Genomic DNA, 23329 nt, shown 5'->3' with positions numbered 1-23329 from the left:
GCGCATTTCGTTGTCGTCGTCGTCGTCGTCCTGGTCGCTGGCGTTGTCCGTTTCCCGTCTTTGTCCGATCTCCCTCATACTTTGGTATCCCCATGAAGCGTAGAGGATTATCAAGAATTTAACTGCTTCGTCTATTTTGTCTATGTTCGCGTCGTCGGCGCGTCGCGAGTATCGCTTCGAAACAACGCGAAGGACTTGCCACGCGTATAGCGCGGGACGCGTGTACATTGGAGGAAGCGATGTAGTGTACAGGTTGTACTTGTCAGTGATGTGAGCTCGGCCCGGTTTTTCGCGCATGCGCGGCGCATACGGTAACAGTAACGTACGTAATATCAAGAAAAAGATGTGCTGTTGATCGCCCGTACATAGTGATATGAAAATGTTTATAGAAAATTTAATAAATTTGCAACTTATTATTTATTAAAAATTAATCTATATTTAATAATAATAGAATTAAAGATACGCTGAAAGAAAGGGAAAGGGAGCTGAAATAATTCAAGAAAACAAATAAAGATTTAAAATAAAATATTTATTTTGGCAGAATTATTAAAGAAAACCAACATTTGTTGCAAGGGTAAGGAAAACTGCCAAAAACCTTACCAGTTTTCAATAAAAAAATACATTTTAAAAATACAAAATTAACATGTTACATTATCACATTTTTAACATAAACATATTTAATAACATAAATAAAAAATAATTTACAAAATAAAATATTGCATCTTTGGTTTTTATCACATACTTATTACTGTATCACATTTTTATTGCATATTTTATTACAAATGTATAAATAATGCATAAAAAATAAACTCTGAAAACCAAAATAAAAATGTAATATCTTATAATAATTAAACTCTGAAAAATAAAATAAAAATTAATAATAAAAATTATAATGTGCAGCATGCAAAAAGAAAATATAGGCTAGATGGGCTAGATGTAAAAACCAAAAAATGTTATGCAAAATAATACAAAAAATATTAAGCATTATCAGATGTGCATTGATTCTTATATAAATTTTGCGTGTTATGCAGTTCGAAATGCTTCACGTCAGGTTGAAATGTAAAGCAATTAATGTTTTTAGCTTGAAAACTTGATCGAATTACACAAATTGAGGAAAGAGTATTATTACACAATCGATTTCTTTTTTTACTTTTTACGTCTGTGACAATAGAAAATATTCTTTCAGCCTCGGCATTGGAATGAGGATAACAAAGGACTACTTCAACTAATAATTGTAAATTTGGAAACATCCTTTCCCCGTTAAAATTTTTACATTGCAATACATTATTCCACATTTCATCTATTGGTAGAGAAGCTAACTGTATTTTTTGTTGTTCGTCAAAACTCGTTGGTAATATGTCCCACTCGAAAGCTAAATCTGATATATTAATATGTTCAACTTGCTTAGCAATATGAGTTAAATATTTAATTTTATTTCTACCGTCTTTATAAAGAACAATTTTAGGATCTAGAAAATTTAATTGTTTAAAAAATTCATCGTTATAAGGTAGACGTTTTAGCATTTCTCGAACTGCCGTAACATAAAAATCCAAACATTTTAATTTAATTTCTTGCGCGCATTCCACAGATAATGTTTCTAAAAAACTATCACATTCCGGTCCTACTCGTATGTTATCTATATGTTGTACATTATTATCTAAATCTGAAATTGAAATGTTTTCTACATTATCGTAATTTAAAAAATTGTCGGCTAATTGACGAATTAATTGTTGACTGCTTTCGTATAATTTATGAATTAAAATGTTACGCGATTGAAACAGTGCGTTAAAATTATTAAAATAACTTAATGCGTATTTTAGAAACAACAAATATGCTTTAACCGAATTATCATTTAAATATTGTAATATATTTTCCGCGGATTTTAATTTATCTTCTACTGTTGTTAAAAAAAATTATTTTTTAAAACGTCCCAATTTTCTAGCAATCTAACAACGCACTTTTGTAAGCAAAGCCATCTAGTATCTGACAATTTTAATATTTTTCTTCGTTCAACTTCAAAAATATTTTGGAATTCACCCAATATTGCACATCTCTTCGCACTGCCCGAAATGTAAGTGGCAACTCCTCTAATTAAATCTTCGCAAGAAGAAGGAAACTTTTTGCAAGCTTTACTGGCTACAATCGCGGATGAATGGCAAATACAATTTAACGTTACTAAATTTGGAACTTCTTCTTTAAGACGACTCATAAAAGAATTTTTGCGTCCAATCACAACTGACGCATTATCAGATGCCATTCCAACAACATTTTTTATGGGAATATGTTTTTCTTCTAAGCATTTTATAAATATTTCAAAAATTTTATTCGCGGAACAATCTCTTGCATCTAAAGATATTAATTCTAATAATTGAGTTGTAATTTTTTTATTCAAAGGTGATGCATATTGAACAAGAAAACACATTAATTTAGATCTCATCTGAGATATCCGTACTTTTATCTATTAAAATGGAAAATTTACAAGTTTTTAAATATTCTACGATTGTCTCAAATTTCCGTTTCGCAGTGACATTATTAACAATATTTGCGCACTTATTTCGAGCTAGTGAAAAGTCTTGCACAACTTTGGGATCTATAAAAATATCTTTTATTAAAGGTGTTAAATGATCCGCGATTTGAAAAGCTATATTATGCTCAGCAAAAAAAGTTGATAGTTTAATTTCTGCGCGTTTAACTTTATCTTTATGTGACAAACTATCTTCGGTATCAATACGGTCAGCAGTCTTACAATTACAAGATTTTACGTTCTCGATATGTCTAACGGTTTGCGAATGTTCAACTATATTTGTTTTGCAACATCTGATAGTTTTATTGCATGCAATACAAAACGCTTTATTTTCTGAAGGATGAGGAGCTAACCATCCTTTAAAGATATTTTCATCTAGCCAAGCATTTTGAAATTCTCTACTTCTACGTTTTTTAGTAGCTCCTTGACCAAAAGAATCCATCATGCAGCATGAACAAATATATAAATAAGTGTTATACTTACTAACTTACCTTGTGTAAATATTGCTAACTGAAGCTTAACCTCCTTCGACGAGCCCGTCATTTTCGCGCCAAGACACGAGTCACCCGAGACTTTTGCGCCCATAACGGTCGCATTATGGCCAGTACTGTCTAGCAGCTGTTTTTGCCGCGCATGCGCGAAAAACCGGGCCGAGTTCACATCACTGGTACTTGTACGGAGGATCTCTGTCGGTGGTGTCCAATCCTCTTACCCGAATTTTTTGTGTCTTCGCGTCATACGCCGCTCCCTCCGACTTGCCGACCAACATAAACTGCGACAGCTGGTAATTGTATTTCCTGGAAATACCATTGGAAAAGTACGCCACTCTCCAGTCGGCGCGTATAGCTCTCTCAATTTTGGCCGGTGAAGTCCAAGGAACGTTTGTTTGCAACGTGTCGTCGTCTCTAAGAGACACGTTTTTAACGATTCAATGTCTCGGCGTACGCACAGATCTACGTACTCCGTCCACGGAGACATTCTAAATATCGCGCTATTGGTCAGCAACCATTCGGCAACCGACCCGAGTCTCGGCCCGAAAATATCTTTGTTGCTTAACCACTCCGACGCTCGCTCTTCATTAGATCGCACTGCGTCATACGTTTTGACCTCTTCTATACGTAGCGTATAGAAGAGTCTTACGTTGAAATTGCAATGCGAAATAATGTCTTTTATGCATTGCGCGGTCTCGTTGCGGTACGTACGCAGTTGAGCATTGTAGTTGTCGTCGTGCGCGAATCTATGGCACACAATAAACGGAAGAATTGCTCCGGGGTCGTCGCACTTTGCCATTTTTGCGCCGGCGTTATAGGTCTGTGCGAAAGTGACCCCGCTATCCGGCAATGTAGTTAGCGGCGCTTGATGATAGGAGAAATGGCCGTATTTCCCCAGAAACCTGAAACTGCACGCTTCGTGCTTGCAGACGTACACTGTTTTTAAACAGATGGGCTAGGCAATCGAGTCGTACGAGAAGTGCTTCGTTACTGTCGTTGCGCCAGGACAGATTAGAGGCGTGGTGGATCTGCACTATGTCGACATAGTCGTGATCCACGTCAATGATACCTTCTAGATATCCTGCCCCCGCTTCTCTCGTCATTTTGATACCGTGTGCGCACGTATAAAATCTTACGCACGACATGGCGCAGTGCGTCCTTAGGTCCGTATCCTTCAGCTGGTCGGAGAACAGTTTTGCGAACGTAACCCAATCGTTATGATATATGTTATATTTCCCGTTGGTTTTGTACGTGACATATTTAGCGCCGTCGCGTGCTGTATTCGTGTCGTTCGATAGGAGGTTTAAACATTTTTGTAGCACCAAGGCCACAAATGCATCGACTGCATCGACCATTTTTCTGAGTCGTTTATCGTCGTTCGTGTCGTCAAATAGTTCCGAGTTGGGATCCATTTGGAATAGAAATCAGACGCTTCTGTCGTCGATGGTTGCGAGGCAGCATTCGTACCACTTCGAAGTTTCTTGTACCTCTTCGCGGTGCCCGTGTACAAAAAGTTGTCGCCGCGGTTCCCGCAAACGCGTCGCCAGAAAGTTACTCCTCTTTTCCAAGTATCGCGTTAACTTGGTATTTTTACACAGTGTAATTAATTTAGGCTTCATCTGTACGCTTGCGGTCCATCGGCATCGGTAGGGTTCGAGCGACACGCAGCACGTCAATATGGAGTCTATATCTATTCTACACTTCATATCTCGTTTCCTGAGCACGGGCTCCGCGTTTGGCGCTGGTATGTCGGCCATCGTTGCGCTGCTGTTAATCGGCGCCTGTTCAACCGACATCTAGGAGCGTAGCAGCCGCCGTGCTTGCTGCACCAGTGGCACGGTTGCTGCGCCGACGAATTGTCAATTGGCAATGTCGAGGAGTCGAAACGAATATTCTTTCGTACTTGCGTACGACGTGACACCCGTTTTGGCATCGCGTTCTTACGTAGCCTCTATCCTTGTGTTGCTGCAACGAAGTAACGAATCGAATATATTATTACAATGTTCATTTTGGTAGTGTAAAAAAGTGTTATGCAATATCTCTGTAGAATACTTACCAGTAGCGAATCGCGTCTCTCTCAATGTAGCTCTGAAGAGCCGTCCTATTTGTTATCCTAAGCTGAATCTGAAAAAAGAAAAAATAATTATTATCAATACTGCAAAACGTTACTACTGGTAATACTTACCAGCAACGAGCGCGGCTACCGCCGTGGTAGTCTTAAGAAAGACTGTTTAAGAGTCTTGAGAAAGACTGTTTTTTTCTGTTATAGATAATGCTTGCGAATGCTCTCTAAACACACTCTGAAAAGAAGAAAAAAAGATTATCGCCGTATCTGCTACCCGTACCGGAATTTTTTAAAAAACTTATTTCAGCGATAACTCCCGAACCGTTGGGCCTAGAGACTTCGACCATAGCTCGTTGGAAAGCGCTTTTCGAGCCCTTTCAAACGGCGCAAGGCTGAAGTCCGTACCTCAAACCGTTCGGGACTTATGACTGAAAATGTAAAAAATCTATTTTCGGCCGTAACTCCCGAACCGTTGCAGCTAGAGACTTCGATCATAGCTCGTTGGAAAACACTTTTCGAGCCCTTTCGAACGGCGCAAGGCCGTAGCTCAAACCGTTCGGGAATTATGGCCGATCGAAGTTTTCACCCCCATTAAGGGGGTGTAATTAAGAGGGGGAGGGTGGGGGGTGGTAATTTCCGGGTGCGTTGGATAGTGCTCGCCGAGACCTTTCCAACGAACCCAAACACGACCACTTTCCTCCACTTTTAACATAAAGTGAAGAAGTCGAGCCGCACTTACGGTGCCTCGAGAAACTCGGAAATCGAGAGATCGGAGCCGCGTCTCCTCCGGCACAAAGACTTAGCGCGGACCACGGAGAGAGACCGCGAAAACTTGTAAAATTTATAACTTTTGAACCAGTGGACCTAGGGGAAAACTTCCAACGCCAGTACCACGAGGGGGGGTGGAGGGTTTCAACCCCCCCCCCAACTCGATTTTCAAATCGCGATTACTCGAGAATGGTGCGTCGTAGCGAAAAATCGCAAGAGGCAAAATCGTTTTGTCTCGTCGAGGTCCTTCGACAGGGACACTCGAAAAAATTTTTTTAAATTTTTTGAAAACTTATTTCATCGATAACTCACCAACGGTTGGACTTAGAGACTCGGACCTCATTAGGTCGAGGAAAGGGTTCCTCGAGCCCTTTCGAACGCCGCAACGCTCAAGTCCGTAGCTCAAACCGTTCCGAAGTTATAGCAAAATTTTTTTTTTTTTTTTACAACGTAGTACGATACAATAAGTCTTAACGACGGACGAGTCTATGGGCGGCGGCGGCGGCGGCTTCCAGACGGACCTCCAGTTGGACGGCGGCGTTAAACACGGCGTCGCGATGCCTCGCGCGGGCGCGAGTCGCGGCGGAGCCGTAGTCGGGGGCGAATTCTATATTCGCGACGACACGTGGACCGATTCGGTACAGCTCGAACGCGACGCGCGTACCGAATGGTGGTCATTGGTGAAACTTGGTTCTCTTGGAACCATCCTCCTCGCTCAACTGGACCTCCGTCGACCAACCCAAGTGACACTCCTCGAGCCTGATGGGGGGTGGCAACATCCCCGGCGGGGCTTGGCCTGGTCCTGTTGAACAGGGGCCAGGTCAGCACCTACGTGGAGGCCGGGGGGGAGTCCATCGTTGACATAACGTGGGCTTCCCCCAACGCCCTTAACAGGGTTAAGGGATGGCGCGTGGAGGCGGGCTCCTTGGGGGAGTTGTCTGATCATAGACTGATCTCCATGGAGCTCGTCTCCCCCCCTGCGGAGGTGCGCGAGCTACGCCGCCGCGAACGTCACGGACGTCGATGGGTCCTGAGGAAACTCGACCCGGAAGCCCTCGAGGTCAGCCTCCTGGCATCTACCTGGCCGGGAGGAGAGGTTGACCTCGGAGCCGAGGAGGAGGCGGAGCGCTTGTGCGAAATAATGTCGCGCGCATGCGACGCCAACATGCCCCGCAGCCGACCGATGGCGCGCCGCGCCGCCTACTGGTGATCCGCGAAGCTCGCTGAACTCAGACGAGCCACCGTGGCCGCCAGGCGGGCACACACGCGCGCCAAGCGGCGGGGCATGGAAAATGAGCTGAACAACGCCGAGGCGGTCCTCAGGCAAGCCAGGAAGGCCCTGAGGACCGCCATCGCGCGGGCGAAGGCCGCGGCCTGGGAGGAGCTCCTCTCCGAGCTGAATCGCGACCCATGGGAGAGACCTTACAAAATTGTGAGGAAGAGGCTCCCCGCCCGTGGGCGCCTCCAGTCTCGGAAACGCTGGACCCCCAGTTCCTGGGAACGGTGGTGGACACCTTATTCCCCACCAGGGGGAAGGACATACCGGAGAAGACCGGCCCTCCCCCGGGATGGACCGAGGAACTGGAGGTGTCCAGACACGAGATGGTCGCGGCCTTCGCCCGAATAAACGGCAGGAAAGCGAAGGCGCCCGGGCCGGACGGAATATACGCCAAGGTCTGGGCCCGGGCGTCTTCTATAATAGGGGAGGCGCTTCGCGGCTTCTACACGAAGTGCCTCCGTGAAGGTACATTCCCCAGGAGGTGGAAGAAGGCCCGGCTTGTCCTCCTTAAAAAGGAGGGAAAGCCAACGGAGAGTCCCTCCGCTTATAGGCCCCTATGTATGCTAGATGATGCCGGTAAGATTTTCGAGCGAATCATTGCCAACCGCATCATCCGGCATATGTTCCGGTATGGTCCCAAATTGTCCCCCGGACAATACGGGTTCCGAGAGGCGAGATCGATTGTCGATGCAGTCAGACAAGTCCGATCCCTCTCGGAATCCATCACGGGGGACGGGGAGGTGGCGTTGGCGATATCCTTGGATATCGCCAACGCCTTCAATAGTATTCCTTGGGGCGAGGTTGTGGCGGCGCTTAGCGAACACTTTCGCCTGCCGCCCTACCTCGTCGCCATCGTTCGGGACTACTTCCGGGACAGGGTGCTGGAGTTCCGGGATAAAACCGGTCTCCAGCAGCGGAGGGACATGTCGTGCGGCGTGCCGCAGGGGTCCGTGCTGGGCCCCCTGCTATGGAACGCCGCATACGACAAAGTGCTCCGTGCGGCCCTCCCCCCTGGCTGCCACGTCGTTGGTTACGCGGACGACACGTTCATGGTAGCCCGGGGAGCCTCCTGGGTGATGGCGATTGCCATGGGAAATTGGGCAGTGAACTGCGTCGTCGGCTCCATCAAGAGCCTGGGCTTGAGGGTGGCCCCGGAGAAGACGGAAGCCATTTTTTTCATAATGGCTCTTCCCGGGTACCGCCCCGGGCCTTCGTCCGGGTGGACAACACCCGGGTCCGAGTGGGGGCAACCCTCAAATACCTAGGGTTGCAACTGGACAGTCGCTGGACCTTTGTCGAGCACTTCGACAAATTGGCCCAGCGATTGGGCAGAATGACGGACGCCCTCCTAGGGTTGATGCCCAACCTCCGAGGTCCGGGAGTAGGTGCGAGGCGCGCATACGCCTACGCGGTCATGGCCGGGGCCCTGTACGGGGCCCCGGTCTGGTTTCGCGAGGCGTTGGCCAGCCGCCGCATAAAGGATGTGCTGCACGCCGTGCAGCGGCGGCTGGCGCGGAGAATCGTGCGCGCCTATCGCACCGCCCCTAGCGCGGCGACCTTAGTACTGGCGGGACTCCCCCCGGCGGAATTCACGGCCGACGCCCTGGCATGGTCATATGCCAGGGCGAAGGCCGTCCGCCTGCAGGGGGGAGCGGTTACCCCCAGGGTCGCCGCGCTACTGCGAGAAAGGGCTCGCCGGCGGGCCATGAGGTCTTGGCGGGAGAGTCTCGCCAATGACCCGCCGGCGGCGGGATCTCGGATCTTGGAGGCCGTCCTACCCCACTTTGACGAATGGGTGGGCCGTCCTTGGGGCGGTCTGTTCTACCGGACGACACAAGTGCTCACCGGACATGGCTGCTTCGGTGAATACCTGTGCAGGATAAGGAAGGAGCCGACGACGCAGTGCCACCACTGCGAGGCCGATCGGGATTCCGCGCAGCACACGCTGGAGCACTGTCCAGCGTGGGAGGAGCTGCGCGGAGTCCTGCGAAGGGATGTCGGTGACGACCTCACCCTGCCGTCCATCATTAGCCAGATGGTTGGCAGGGAGAGCGCTTGGGTAGCGATCTCCTCCTTCTGCGAGCAAGTAATGCGGCAGAAGGAGGAGGCCGAAACCATTAGAGAAAGGAGGCCGGAGAGACGCATGCCCGGACGACAGGGGCGGCGGGGACGGGGGCCATGATCCACCTTGGCTCCCCCCCCCGGCCGCCCCGAAGAAGAAGGCCCGCCCTTCGGGCCGCAGAGGCCCGTCAGCCAAAAGGCGGCGGGGGTGCGGGCGATCAGCTACCGTCGCCCCCTCCCTTCCCACAATTAGGGAGGAGGAGAGCGACGGGGCAAACACGGAGAGGGGGCGACCCTCCTCCCCTGCGGCTGCCGGCCCCGCTTTCGAGACGCGCAGTCAGGCGCGGAGGGGGGCCCCTCGATATAATGGAGAACCCGGCGAGGCAGACCCGACTTGACGGTCCGGGGGGGGACGACTCTGCGATGTAACGCGGAGCCGTACCCCCCCTCTGCCTCGCCGTGGAGGAGGGGGCGAAGGAAGTTTCTCCCCCCCCAGAGTAGTCAGGAGGACCGCGCCGCCGTCAGTGCGGCGCGAAGAAGCCCGGGGTTACGGCGGGGGCCGGATACCACGGGCTTTACCACTAAACAACCAATGGGTAGAGGCGGGGGGGGCTGGTTTCCCCCTCCCCCGACCTAGGACTGATCAGGCCCAAGAGCTCTGCCGGGTGCGCCCACGTCAGGGCGTACTCGGAGCGACGAATCGGCCTATGGCCGACCGGGTCCGGGGGGCTCCGAAAGTATACTGCACGCGTTCCCGTAGCCCCCCAGTCATGGACCAGGGCAGGACACCCGGAGAGGTTTTAGTGGGTATGTCCCCGCCGACACGTTGCGTCGGCGGGGAAGAGCCCCACATAACCACCAGGCCTCCCCCGGGGCCTGTGGTATGCGGTAACGCATTTCCTCTCCGTTATCAAAAAAAAAAAAAAAAGTGCGGCATCATCCCGCTCTCTCCGCTTTCGGCAATGTTCGTCATCTATAACAAGCAAGGAGACGGAGATCCGTTAGACTCGTGCTCCACGACGCATCGCGAGGGCGCGGAAGATGAACGGACCGCGACCGGTCCACTAATCTTCCGCTATTGAGATATAATATTCGGAGTCTTAATATATACAAAGCGGTGTCACCCCGGTCACTCGCGAGAAACTTTGATAATGCGACTTCTAGCGGCGAGTCGGAACTAGGGCGGGACGGCGAGTGAGTCTGGCCGAGAGCGCGGTCCGTAATATCGCTGTCGGTAATTCTCCATCGGTAATTCCTCTGTCGGTAACTTCTCCGTCGGTAAGTATTTTCTTTCTTTAGGGCGGGAAAATTTGGATATTTCCGTTAGTCGCACAGTTTGCCGCTAGGCGTCGCACAACCAAGTTTCTCGAAAGCGCCCGAGGGTATAGGGTTTTTTGGCCAAATCGAAGGAGCGCTGGACGGGGGGTCTGGGGGCCGGAGCCCCCTTTGGTGGACCAGGGGCCGAAGCTCCCTGGTGGGGGTCCAGGGGGCGAAGCCCCCGGTGTGGTCCAGGGGCGAAGCCCCTGGTGGGGGGGGGTGTGACCGGACGAACGGACATTAAATTCTGAGTTTTCACTTTACAGGTTATTTCACCTACCTTTAAGATGAATCCTGCGTGGATCTCACGGTCGCCAGGTAATTTAACCCTGTAATTACCAAGGTGGGATACGTAATTGTCCTTTCTTTCTGTTTCAGGAATCCTCGTACGTGATTGGCCAGGCTCGTTCCTCCTGTGAACGGTCGTCGTGGGATTGATTTCGCCGCTCCGTAATGTTCGTCGGTACACAGGTAAGTTTATTATTTCAATTGCGTGCACTGAGTTTGATGTTCATGCACTTCTTATTTCAGGTAGTGACATGGGGATGGGACTTATCAATGTCGGTTGCGCAAATCACTTATGCCGATTCACGTAATATAATCTTTATTGCACACACATGATAATAAAAGAAAATAAAAGTACAATTGGTCCCTAGTCACTATTACTATTGTTCTTAACGAATGATGTTATCGTTCGCGTCGCGCGCGAGATGATGCAATATTACATCATGCTATGTATGCCCGGTGGCATAGGTCTGTCTCTGAGCTCGGTCTGTAACCGACTGACTCTTAATATGGCGACGCTTGGCTTCTCTCGTCGAGGCCCCTATTTCGGACGCCGCCATGTATCACTCCGCCAAGATGGCGGTGGTACCACAACTGAGCGCGGGAAGGCGCATTTGAATATGTGGCATTTCTAATAGTGTTATCATTAAATGAGATCTCGTCACGATTAATAATACAAATACTGAGATATTAAGTAAAAAATAAAATCGTTTTGCTAATATATGAGTATCATTCGGTTGTGTGTTATCTTAACCTAGTTTGTGGTATGTTTTATGTTTACGATTGTGGTTGTAATTGTAAATGTGTATTTTAAAATAATCATGAAATAATACTGGGTACAAAATAATAAAAATAAAATAAAATTATGAAAACATCCTTTTGCAGTTACTCTTGTAGCGTTAGATTTCCATTGTGCTGTTGTCCGGGATCGCTATGTCCGTGGGCGCAATCGTCGTCTCCTCTACTTCCCTTGTGGATCCTTCCGTCCCATGATCGCCGCTCTGGCTGTCATCTTGCGGCTTTGCCTGGTCCGGGATTGTCTCATTATTTGACTCCTCCTGTTTTGGTGCCTTGTATGTGCTTTCTGACTCCATATTTAGCTTAGGAGATGTCTCAATGGGGGGCTCTCCTTCCCATGGTAGCATCTGGAGTGTGACCACGGGATAATTTTCCCGCGGTTGCATGGTCGGGGGGGCGAAGCCCCCCCGACTCAGAAAAAGCACAAAAGAAAAATCAAATGCAAGTACTCGTTCGTTATCATTGACTACGCAAACATTGCGAAACAAGACAGGTACAAGCAACCGAAGCGACGCAATTGTAGAATTCGTAGTGGACTCGGTACTCGATAAAGTTAAAATAGTAAGTGCAACATGGACGCGAGCTAGCGAAACGATGACTCGAAAGTTTCGACGACGACGGTGACCTCTCTTGGCGAGCGCGTTTCCTCCGATACGAACGCACTCGAGCCCCGCCACCGCATCAAGGTGGAGGTCACATCGGCGGGGAGCGTTCTGCAGATTGGCGGAAGGTGCTATGCCAATCTGCGAAACTAAACTATTTACACTATTTACACAAGACTATTTACACATATATATATATATATATATATATATACACACATGCACACACACACTCACACACACACACACACACACACCGAGTCCACACTTTACTCGGACTCACTCGTCGTGAGTTCAGCAGTGTGGACTCGGCGTCGCTTCGACATTGGTACGTCGTCGTCAATGTCGTAGTCACTCGAAATGACAATCGGTGACGACGCGGCTGCGGCGTCGTCGTCGTCGTCACTCGAAATGACAATCGGTGGCGACGCGGCTGCGGCGTCGTCGTCGTCACTTGAGATGACGATGGGGTCCTCTATGCCCTCATCGTCGCTCTCGATGACGGCGGCAGCGGTGGTGGCATTTGCAGCCTCTTAATGACTACCACAGGCCGCGAGTGTCGCGATGGTATCGGTGGCGTTGGCGGCGGCGGTGGTGGTATTTGCAGCCTCTTAATGACTACCACAGGCCGCGAGTGTCGCGATGGTATCGGTGGCGTTGGCGGCGACGGTCGTGGTAAAGCTTTGTGTATGAGTGTGCGCAAACGCGCGAACGCTACGGCAATTTGTTGCTCGAGAACGTCCGCTTGCTGCGACGTGCAGGGCTGATTTCGGGCCAGCCCTAGAGCGCGTATGTGTGCCTTCACTTGGGCTATATCTTTGATAAGCGCCGTGCTTGGCACGTACGCCCGTACGTCGCGAACAAGTGGGCCGCGACGTTTCTTGCCCGGTCGGCCCGAGGGCTGTTTCTTCGGCGGCGTCGGCGGCGGCGAAGATTGCTGCGATGGTGGCAGCGTGAACGATGCAGACTGTTGTGGCGACGGTGGCGGTGTCGGACGGTGGCGGTGTCTCTGTCGCGGCGGTGTACGCAGTCGAGACGTGCTGCGAATTGTTCGCATGTTGCTCACTATGCTTTGCATAGTTTTTGCGCAAGTCCCGTCTGTTCTTTGTATCAGGAACCACGACTCCGCTCGTTTACATGGGTCAACGACCCGAGCGGGAAACATTTGAATGTGTTGGTCAATAAAATGTACTAGAGATTCACGGACGTCAACGTTGTCGACGTCGACTATATCGCGTACGACGCGCGCGAATGCCGTTGTAGGCCTGTCCACGATCGCCGCAGCTAACTGCTCGTTTGATAGGTACGAGCAAATTGTAATATTTTTATGAGCAGCGTGGCTCAACTGGCGATACCATCGGAGGAACCTATGCGTTGTTAAAACGCGCACCGTCTGATGGTATGCTTCGTCAATAATTCGCTCGTCGATTGTTGGTACGTCGTACCTGTCGTTGTTGTTGTTGGCGTCGTCGTGGTCGTCGTCGTCGTCGTCGTCGTCATCGTCGTTGTCGTTGGTTTTTTGCCGACGTTGTGCGGCAATCTCGTCCCGTCGCGCAATTGTGTCATATCCCCACGTTGCGTACAACGTGAGGATTATGCGGACGGCTTCTTTCGTCTTGTTCACTCTGTCGTGGGTTCTCGCGCGCCACGCCCGTTGTATGACTCTCCATGCAAATCTTACCGCCGTCATGACTGGCGACGGTAAGACGATCGTGTATAGTGGACATTTGAACACCGACGCCTCTTCGCACGGCCGGTTATCGTCTTGGAAACACGCGTTTCCGTCCAAGCAACGCAGGCGCACCGTACCGTTAAATATTGAAGCGTTTTCGGTGCCTCTGGAAAACATGTGTCTTGACAATTCAAAATTATAACGGTGCGAGGCGCCGTTGACGAAATATCGAACGCGGTGCTCTGCCTGCATGCACATTTCGACCTGCGATGGTGGCGTCCACGGCAGGCCGTGTGGTACGGCTATTTGTCCCTCAATGTATCCGCGCAGCAGCGCGATGTCCTGTCCCACGCATCGCTCCGCGTAATCGCTCCATTTGTGAAATCTATAAATGGCTCCGTTTGTCAAGAGCCAATACGCGACCGGATCGACGCGATCGCGCGAGAAAACGTTTCTTTGTTCCAAAAAGTCAGAGACGGTGTTCTCCGCGCATCTTAATCGGTCTACGGTAATCACCGCCTCCAATCTGAGAATCGACCTCGTTATCACATTGTTGCTATAATGGGCCAATAGGTTTATCAGCCCCTGTTTAATCTCGCTTATGGCCTCGCGCATTTTCAAGGACCCGTCGCGCTTGAAGAAGTGACAAAGAATTGCCGTGGCTAATGATCCACTATCCTTTGGTCTTGCCATTTTGGCGGAGCTATTATACGCCTGGCAGAATGTTACGCCCTCGTTCGGCAGGCGGTGATTCGGCGCTTTATGGCACCAAAAGTGGCCGTGGTTTTCCAAGAATCCTACGTGATATTGCAATATTTTTGGCGATAATGGCACACTTGTAATTTACCGACTTTCTGCGCGCGGATCAGCTCGTCGGACTCCCGGCGCGAGGCCGCGGAAATGGTTCGATGCGGGAGAAAGGAAGGTCGGCGGAACGGCTTTGAAAGATTCGACGCGAGTTTTGAATTTGAATGCGGCTTACACAACTATATTTCTTATATGCTATTTACACGTTTGCGCTATTTACAGATATATACAGTGCTGTCAGGTAGGCGCGTCTCGGCGTTAGTCCGCACGGGAGCGTATAGGCGCGATTCCGGGGGGTGCGGTCCCCGCGGTCTGCGTGTCGTGCTCCGGCGACGCGGTAGGCGTGGCCTACGGTACCGTTCGCGGTTCTGGCCGGTGAGACGCGATCGCTTTGGGCGGATCGGATTCCCGCACGGTATCGCGGTTTCGCGACGGAGATCGTCGCAAGCAGGTCGGACGCGCGACACCCTGTCAAGTACCTTGACCCGGGACCCCGAACACGGCGGTCGCGGTTTTGGTGGGTGTTGCGGGGAGAGGAGGGCAACCTCTGGGTCACCGGAGGCCGGCTCGTGGACCGAGATCCGTGGTCCTCGATTCGCGGAGGCTGGTGTCTATCGAAAGGAGTTGCGTCGGAGGCGGAGTACCCTCTCGCCGCGGCCAAGCACTCTTCGACCGGGTTTTCCGACTTTAGGAGCAGGATATCGCCGACGCAGCGGATCGTGATCGGGAAGCTGGTCGGTGGTAGAGTGAGTGTTTCTCGTCGCGGTGGCCCTATTTATACCGAGCGACTCCGCTCGCCTCCGTTATCTTTCTCGGCGCTTGACGGCGGAGTCGTCTGGGAAGGGAGGACCGCGTGTCCTCCGAGAGCGCGTGCGCGCCGACTCAACGCGTGCGATGGCTCGGCGCGTTTCTTCTGGCGATGTTTGTCGCCAGGCGGTATCGCGGTCTTGGATCATTAAAAGTGGGTGCCCACGGCACCCCCGGTTATGGCCCGGCGGCCTTTTCGGCTGATGTTTGCCGTGGCGATGCTTTTTCTATGGGGTGCATCGTCACACACTTTTAATAAACAATTGAGCTAACTGTCGAAAATTGACGAGCAGCGTCTCGTTTTCGTCGGACGTCGACAGACTAGTCGCCCTGTGTATCTGGACGATGTCCACGTGCTCATTGTCGACGTCTACCGTCTCCGCGAGCAACCGCTGACCCGGGTCGACAGTCATCCGCAGGCCATGCGCGTGCGTATAAAATCGTATTACATAAAATCGTATTACGGATAATCCTGTTTCCTCAGCGACGTTGGTCACTGCCAAGTGAATGGCCACTTTGTCCGCAAAAATGTTCCAATCTTCGTGGAACACGGAATAGGCCATGTCCACCAGTTCTTGGAAATATCTGGCGCCGTCGCGCGCGCTCCTCCTATTTGGCGGGATATCGTTTAGCGCCTTTTTTACAATTTTATCCACAAACAGATTCAACGCCACGCGGACGCGGCCGTGGCGCTCGGGCGTACTCCTGTACGGGATGTTCCGCACGACAGGTGAGTCGTCGTCTATCTGAAACAAAAGTTTCAAGAGCCTGTGATCGACGGATGCGATGACGGCTTCGTACCACGTACCGCCGTGATCAAGCCTTTCGTCGTGTCCATGTCGATAACGTGGCTCGCGTGGAGCTCGCAGAGTCGACGCGAGAAATTTATCGCGTCGCTCCAGATACGCCGTGAGCTTGTCGTTTCGACACACGAGGTATTTTGGCCTGGTGTACACTGTCGATGTCCACTTGCACACGTACGGCGTGGGGGACATGCAGCATGTAAGCACGGAATCGATCTCTGCGCTTACCGTCACGTCCGGTTCGTGGAACCTCCCCAGCATTTCGCCTCGAGGCGGTTCCGGCGGCGCAGGCGCTGGATCTCGCGGCGGCGCTTCGAATAACGGTGGTGGCGGCGGTGGCGGGCCGCTCAACAGACCACCCGTTCGTATCGGTGCGACCAGCTCCATACCTGTAAACAATCTGTAAAAAGAAGAGAAGAAATTTATTATCGATACGATCGTACGCGATACCTTACTACGCTACTACGATACTCACCAGCAACGAGTGCACCAGCAACGCCGCTACTGTCGATAGCTCTTGAAAGAACTGATTTTTAGTTTTGAAAAAAACTGTTGAAAACGCCGCTAAAAGAATCCCGCTGCAATCTGAAAAAAAAAATACAAGATAAACATCTCGAATCGAGAATGTGCGAAAACGTTTCTCGGCTGTAACTCCCGAACCGTTGGAGCTACAGACTTATGGATAGCTCGTTGGAAAGGATTTTCGGAGCCCTTTAAAATGGCGAAAGGCCGACGTCCGTAGCTCAAACCGTTCGGGAATTATGACCGATCGAAGTTTTCACCCCCTTTAAGGGGATGTATTTAAGAGGGGGGGGGGGGGGTGGTAATTTCCGGGTGCGTTGGATAGTGCTCGCCGAGACCTTTCCAACGAACCCAAACACGACCACTTTCCTCCACTTTTAACATAAAGTGAAGAAGTCGAGCCGCACTTACAGTGCCTCGAGAAGCTCGGAAACCGAGAGATCGGAGCCGCGTCTCCTCCGGCACCAAGACTTAGCGCGGACCATAAAGAGAGACCGCGAAAACTTGTAAAATTTATAACTTTTGAACCAGCGGACCTAGGGGAAAACTTCCAACGCCAGTACCACGAGAGGGGGAGGGGGTTTCAACCCCCCCCCTTGATTTTCAAATCGCGATTACTCGAGAACGGTGCGTCGTAGCGAAAAATCGCAAGAGGCAAAATCGTTTCGTCTCGTCGAGGTCCTTCGACAGGGATACTCGAAAACTTTTTAAAAATTTTTTGAAAACTTATTTCATCGATAACTCCCCAACAGTTGGACTTGGAGACTCGGACCTCATTAGGTCGAGGAAAGGGTTCCTCGAGCCCTTTCGAACGCCGCAAGGCTCAAGTTCGTAGCTCAAACCGTTCCGGAGTTATAGCAAAAATTTTACTTTTTTTTTTTACAACATAGTACGATATAATAATTCTTATTGACGGACGAGTCTCTGGGCGGCGGCGGCGGCTTCCAGACGGACCTCCAGTTGGACGGCGGCGTTAAACACGGCGTCGCGATGCCTCGCGCGGGCGCGAGTCGCGGCGGAGCCGTAGTCGGGGGCGAATTCTATGTTCGCGACGACACGTGGTCCGATTTGTTGCAGCTCGAACGCGATGCGCGCTGGTGGTCGTTGGTGGAATTTGGTTCTCCTGGAACCATCGTCCTCGCTCAACTGGACCTCCGTCGACCAACCCAGGTGACACTCCTCGAGCCTGCTGGGGGGTGGCAACATCCCGCTCTTTCCGGTTTGTCATCTGTAACAAGCAAGGAGACGGGGATCCGTTAGACTCGTGCTCCACGACGCATCGCGAGGGCGCGGAAGATGAACGGACCGCGACCGGTCCGCTAATCTTCCGCTATTGAGATATAATGGGTGCTTTCCAACAAGAGTGCCACAGTGTGACACAGTGTCACACAGAGAGACACAGTGTAACACAGTTGTGTAGTCTAATTGGAACAGATAAGTTACCAAACACGGTCACTAGAGTGCGTAAAAGACTGACTTAGTAAAAAACACAGATTCAAATTGAATCAGAAATCTATCCGTAGAAAATCCAGACCCGTTAAAGAAGGAATTTTACATTATCCAACGTAGGAATAACTTCTTTACAATGCCGACAAAAGAATAAACATGCAAATTAATCCGATGAAATACGCATGAATAATGAATAATCAATGAATGCATTGTTTCTTAGGCTTACAATTCTTTAAATAAAAATAATGAATATTGATTACCATCTAAGAATTCTGGGTCTGGTACGTTATTTTCGAACACGAAACATTTTTAGTAAAAATATAAGTCCATTTTGCTAATTTAAAAATGTAGTATGTAAAGAAACGAAAAGTTCAAACTATAATTTTAATTTTGTATGTTAAGGCGACAAAACATAACTGAACATGACCAAAATGTACCAGTACCACACTTGAAAAAATAATTTATTTTCCCGATGTGTTGGCACTATTGATGGCTGACACGGCCAAACTTAAGATTAAGCTGTGTTTTGCAGTGTCGCTCTGTGTCTCTCTGTGTCATAGTTGGAAAGCACCAATGTAGACACTGTGTTACACAGTGTCGCCTGTGTCTCTTGTTGGAAAGCACCCAATATTCGGAGTCTTAACATATACAAAGCGGTGTCACCTCGGTCGAAAAACTTTGATAATGCGACTTCTAGCGGCGAGAGTCGGAACTACGGCGCGACGGCGAGTGAGTCTGGCTGAGAGCGCGGTCCGTAATATCGCTGTCGGTAATTCTCCATCGGTAATTCCTCTGTCGGTAACTTCTCCGTCGGTAAGTATTGTCTTTCTTTAGGGCGGGAAAATTTGGATATTTCCGTTAGTCGCACAGTTTGCCGCTAGGCGTCGCATGACTGAGTTAGGGTAAGGTAAGTAAATTTGCGGATGTTTTTTTTTTAGTTGATAATTTTTTCGTGTAGTACTCCCCTAGGGGAGTAAGACCCTAAGGGGAAATAGTGGTCATGTTAATAGTTTAGTCAGGAAAAGTCAAAAAATATTTTTTTGACTTTTTTTTTCGAATTTGACCAAACTTTGCATGCATTCTTATAGATCTCGAGGAGCCTTGACGAAAAGGTCATATAACTTTTTGTCGTAGGACTGACCGTTTGGCCGCTAGAAGGCCGAAAAGAATTTTTTTTTTACTTTTGTAGGATGTTGATGTGGAAGTAGAGGATATCGACGAGTCAGAGTTGAAATGTAACACTTGTTTATTGCTAGGAAGAGTTATACACCAACGTCTCAAAAATCGAATGATGTCGACCGTTATCACGCACCCGCTTATATACTGCGCGTTCGGTGGCCCTACGGCCCTATTGGCCCGAGCTGTGCGGGAGGGGCGCGCTGGGCGCACAGCTCCGCGGTTCACGTGCTTACGTAACGGTTGGATCCTGTACGAACGTGTTAGGACATGTTACAAGAATGTTTCCTAACATGTGTCAGGATATGTTTCGAGAAATATTTCCTACACTCGGCCATTCTGCTTTGATATCCGCCCCGAATATCTGTTAGTCCGCATTATTTTCTAGATCTAAATCGCTCATTTCTTCAGAACTATCTATTATGCTCGTCCACGGTTTAATATAATCGGTGGCAGTGGATGTCTCCCATGGGTCTTCATGGTCGCCCACCTTCCTGGCTACGTATCTATTATTGCGTAGTATCTTAATGATTTTATAAGGGCCTAAATACTTATTAGCTAATTTCAGTCCTGGGCCTTGCTGCGTACGTCTAATCGCTACTAGATCGTTTTCGCTGTAACTCGTCGCTTTTTTTCGCTTTTTATTGAATCCGTGTTTGTTTTCTTTTTGAATTCTCGCAATGTTTTCTTTAGTGCGATCTCTAATCTCATCGCGATCTTCTTGAAATTCGGAGATCCATTCCCGTTCTAACAATTCGCGCATTTCACAAGCATCCCGGAGACGCGCATGAGTTCCAAATAAAACATTGAATGTAGATGCACCTAAACTTCTGTGTAATGTCGTATTAAGACATTGCTGTGCTAAACCTAAATGCTTATACCACTCTTCTCGTTTCGGATTCGCAAGCTTAGTTAACAGGGGAATTAATGTACGATTTATTCGTTCCGCTTGACCGTTAGCTCTAGATATTCCGGTTGTTATAAGCACATGCTCGATATTTTCCTCCTTACAGTAATTTTGAAAATCGTTCGACGTAAAGGCTGTGCCTCGGTCTGAAATTATTCGGCGGAGGTTTCCAAAAACTACTGACTGTTTCTTTAAAATATTTAAAACTTCTACCGTGTTGGTAGTCTTAGTCGCGTACAACCATACGAATTTAGAAAATGCATCGACAATAAGAAATATGTGGTTGTAGCTTTTTTTTGTAGAGGGAAGCGGTCCAAGATGGTCAATATGATAGGTATCGAGTGGTACCTCTCCCTTCGCGATCGGATTTAAAAATCCTTCTTGTTTACCCTGCTTTTTATCGGCTAATATACACGGGATGCAATTTTTAATAATCTCTTGAATTTTACTTTTGACGTGTGGAATCCAGTATTCTTTATTTAACAATGCCTCCGTTTTTGCAACTGAAAAATGTCCCCTCTCATGTGCCCGTCGGATAATTTGAGACCTCAACGCGGCAGGTACAACAATTCGTAATTCATCGTCTACTTCTTTAAAAAGTATATTACCTCTTATGACATACCCGTCAATTTTTTGTGTCTTAGCGATATCAAAAATTCTTTTAATGTCAACGTCGTTTTGTTGAGCTTTCTCTAATCGCGCTAGTAAACCGTCTTTATGAGCTTCTATTAGCATACATTGCGGTAACGGGTTGCGACTCAAGGCATCGACGTGTGCCATATTTTTACCCGGCCGATGCTCTATCGTATAATTGTATTCTTCTAGCAGTAAAGCCCATCGGGCTACGCGCACGCATAAATCTTTTTTGTTCATTGTAGCCGTGAACGCACGAGAGTCGGTAATGATTTTAAACGGTATTCCTAACAAATAGACTCGGAATTTTTTGAGTGCTTTAATGATAGCTAATACTTCTAGCTCGTAGCTCGTGTATTTTTCTTCCGCCGGTGTGGTTTTACCACTACAATAATAGACCGGATGCATTGCGTTGTCGCTCTTATTCTTTTGTAAAAGAATTGCACCGTATCCGTGTGTCGACGCGTCAGTGTGCAACTCGGTTTCCGCGCCTGTTATATATAAATTTAAAATCGGACCATTACAAAGGATTTCCTTCAATCGCTCAAATGACTCTCTCTTTCGTCAAATTTCGAATCCGCTCTTAATAGATTCGTTAACGGGCGCGCAATAGTTGAGTATTGAGGAATGAACTTTCTGAAATACCCGCTCAATCCCAAAAAGCTTTGATCCTGTTTCGTCGAACTGGGCTCGGGAAATTTTCTTACTGCCTCTGTTTTGTGCTCCGATGGTCTCACGCAACCGTTTTCTATCACGTGACCGAGGTATTCTACTCGCTGTTGCAAGAATTGGCACTTTTTCCAATTGATCTATAATCCGGCTTCACTCGCGACTTTTAATACTATTCGGAGATTCTCCACTCCTGTTTTAAGATCAACGGACGGTATAATTAAATCGTCCAATCGTCGTAAGTTAATACTGTTTTGGCTTGTATTAAATCTCGAAAAATTATATTAATGAATCTCTGAAAGATGGCTGGAGAATTGCACAAACCGAAAGGAACTCGTAAGAATTCGAAATTCCCATCTGGCACGATAAAGGCTGTGAATTTCCGGCTTTGTTCGTCCATCGGAACGTGAAAAAACCCATTCTCTAAATCGAGCGTAGTAAAATAATTCGCGCCTTGCAATGAGTCAAATTGATCCTTCGCGAGCGGTAAAGGGTACCGATCTTTAACTATCTTTTTGTTTAATTGCCGGTAGTCCACGCACAATCTGATTGAACCGTCTTTCTTTTTTGCTAATACGACAGGACTCGCGTATTCCGACAAAGATGACTGCACAATGCCCTCGCGTATCTACTCGTTTATTTGCGCGTTTACTTGCTCTTTTTCTAACGGCGACAATCGTCTTGCTCTTTGACACAGGCTCATCGTCTTTTAATAATATCGTCATCTTTAATCCGACTTCTCGCGTTTTCTTTGGCTCATACTCGTCAATTAAAATTTTAACCGTGTCTCTACATTCCGTATTCGATATATGCGTTACGTCTATACTGTTTGCTTCGTCGAGATCTAAATCTATCTTAGATATCTCGCTGAATTCTTTATTTTTTGAATTGGATTCCAGTGCATCGATAGTGATTTTTTCCGCATTTATCGTAATTTTTACAGTCTTTAGAAAATCTGCACCGATGAGCAGGCTGTGTTTCATGAGCGTATCCAAAACGACACGGATAAGCATCGGATAGTTCTTATCGTCAATAGTTATAACTGTATTAAATTCGCCTAAAGTTACGTTATTTCCGGAGCCTATACCGCAAAATTGAATTTCACTTTTCTCTAATTTCGGAGCGCCTATTCTAATATATTGATCCGCGCGCATTATACAGATATCGCTTCCGGTGTCGATGAGTGCTTCTAATTTCCGATTGTTAATTGACACTTCTTTCACATACCTTTTCCGGACGCTTTTCGTAACAACGTCGGTGTCGCTCACCGTCTTTTGCTGCTTATCGCACTTCGATGCCAGATGCCCGCGTCCGCCGCAACTGAAGCACTTCGGTCCTTCCGCCTTTGTTGGGCAGTCCGCACTCACGTGGTTCCGCTGGCCGCAGTTGAAGCACCGTCTCTCGTTCTGCGGGACCTCCTTCTTGCCCGCTTTCTCTGCATCCTGACGACGACCTCCGGATGGCTCCGTCTTTTTCGTAACACTGGCAGGCAGTCTCTCCTTCAGATTCACTTTTTCGAAAGCTCGCAGTAATGATGCCTTCGATGTAAATCCTCCGACGCGCGCCTGATCTCTCAGGCTCACCACTGGTATGCCGTCAATAATGTAGTCTAGTACCTCGTCCTTGTCGATAGGAACTCGGTTAGCGAGAATTGTCTTCGCGTGAACGTATTCGTGGAACGTCTCACTTCTTTG

The sequence above is a fragment of the Solenopsis invicta genome, chromosome 11, assembly GCF_016802725.1.
Source record: "Solenopsis invicta isolate M01_SB chromosome 11, UNIL_Sinv_3.0, whole genome shotgun sequence".
Lineage (NCBI taxonomy): Eukaryota > Metazoa > Arthropoda > Insecta > Hymenoptera > Formicidae > Solenopsis > Solenopsis invicta.
The sequence above is the reverse complement of the archived record's forward strand: the minus strand, read 5'-3'. Positions refer to the sequence as shown.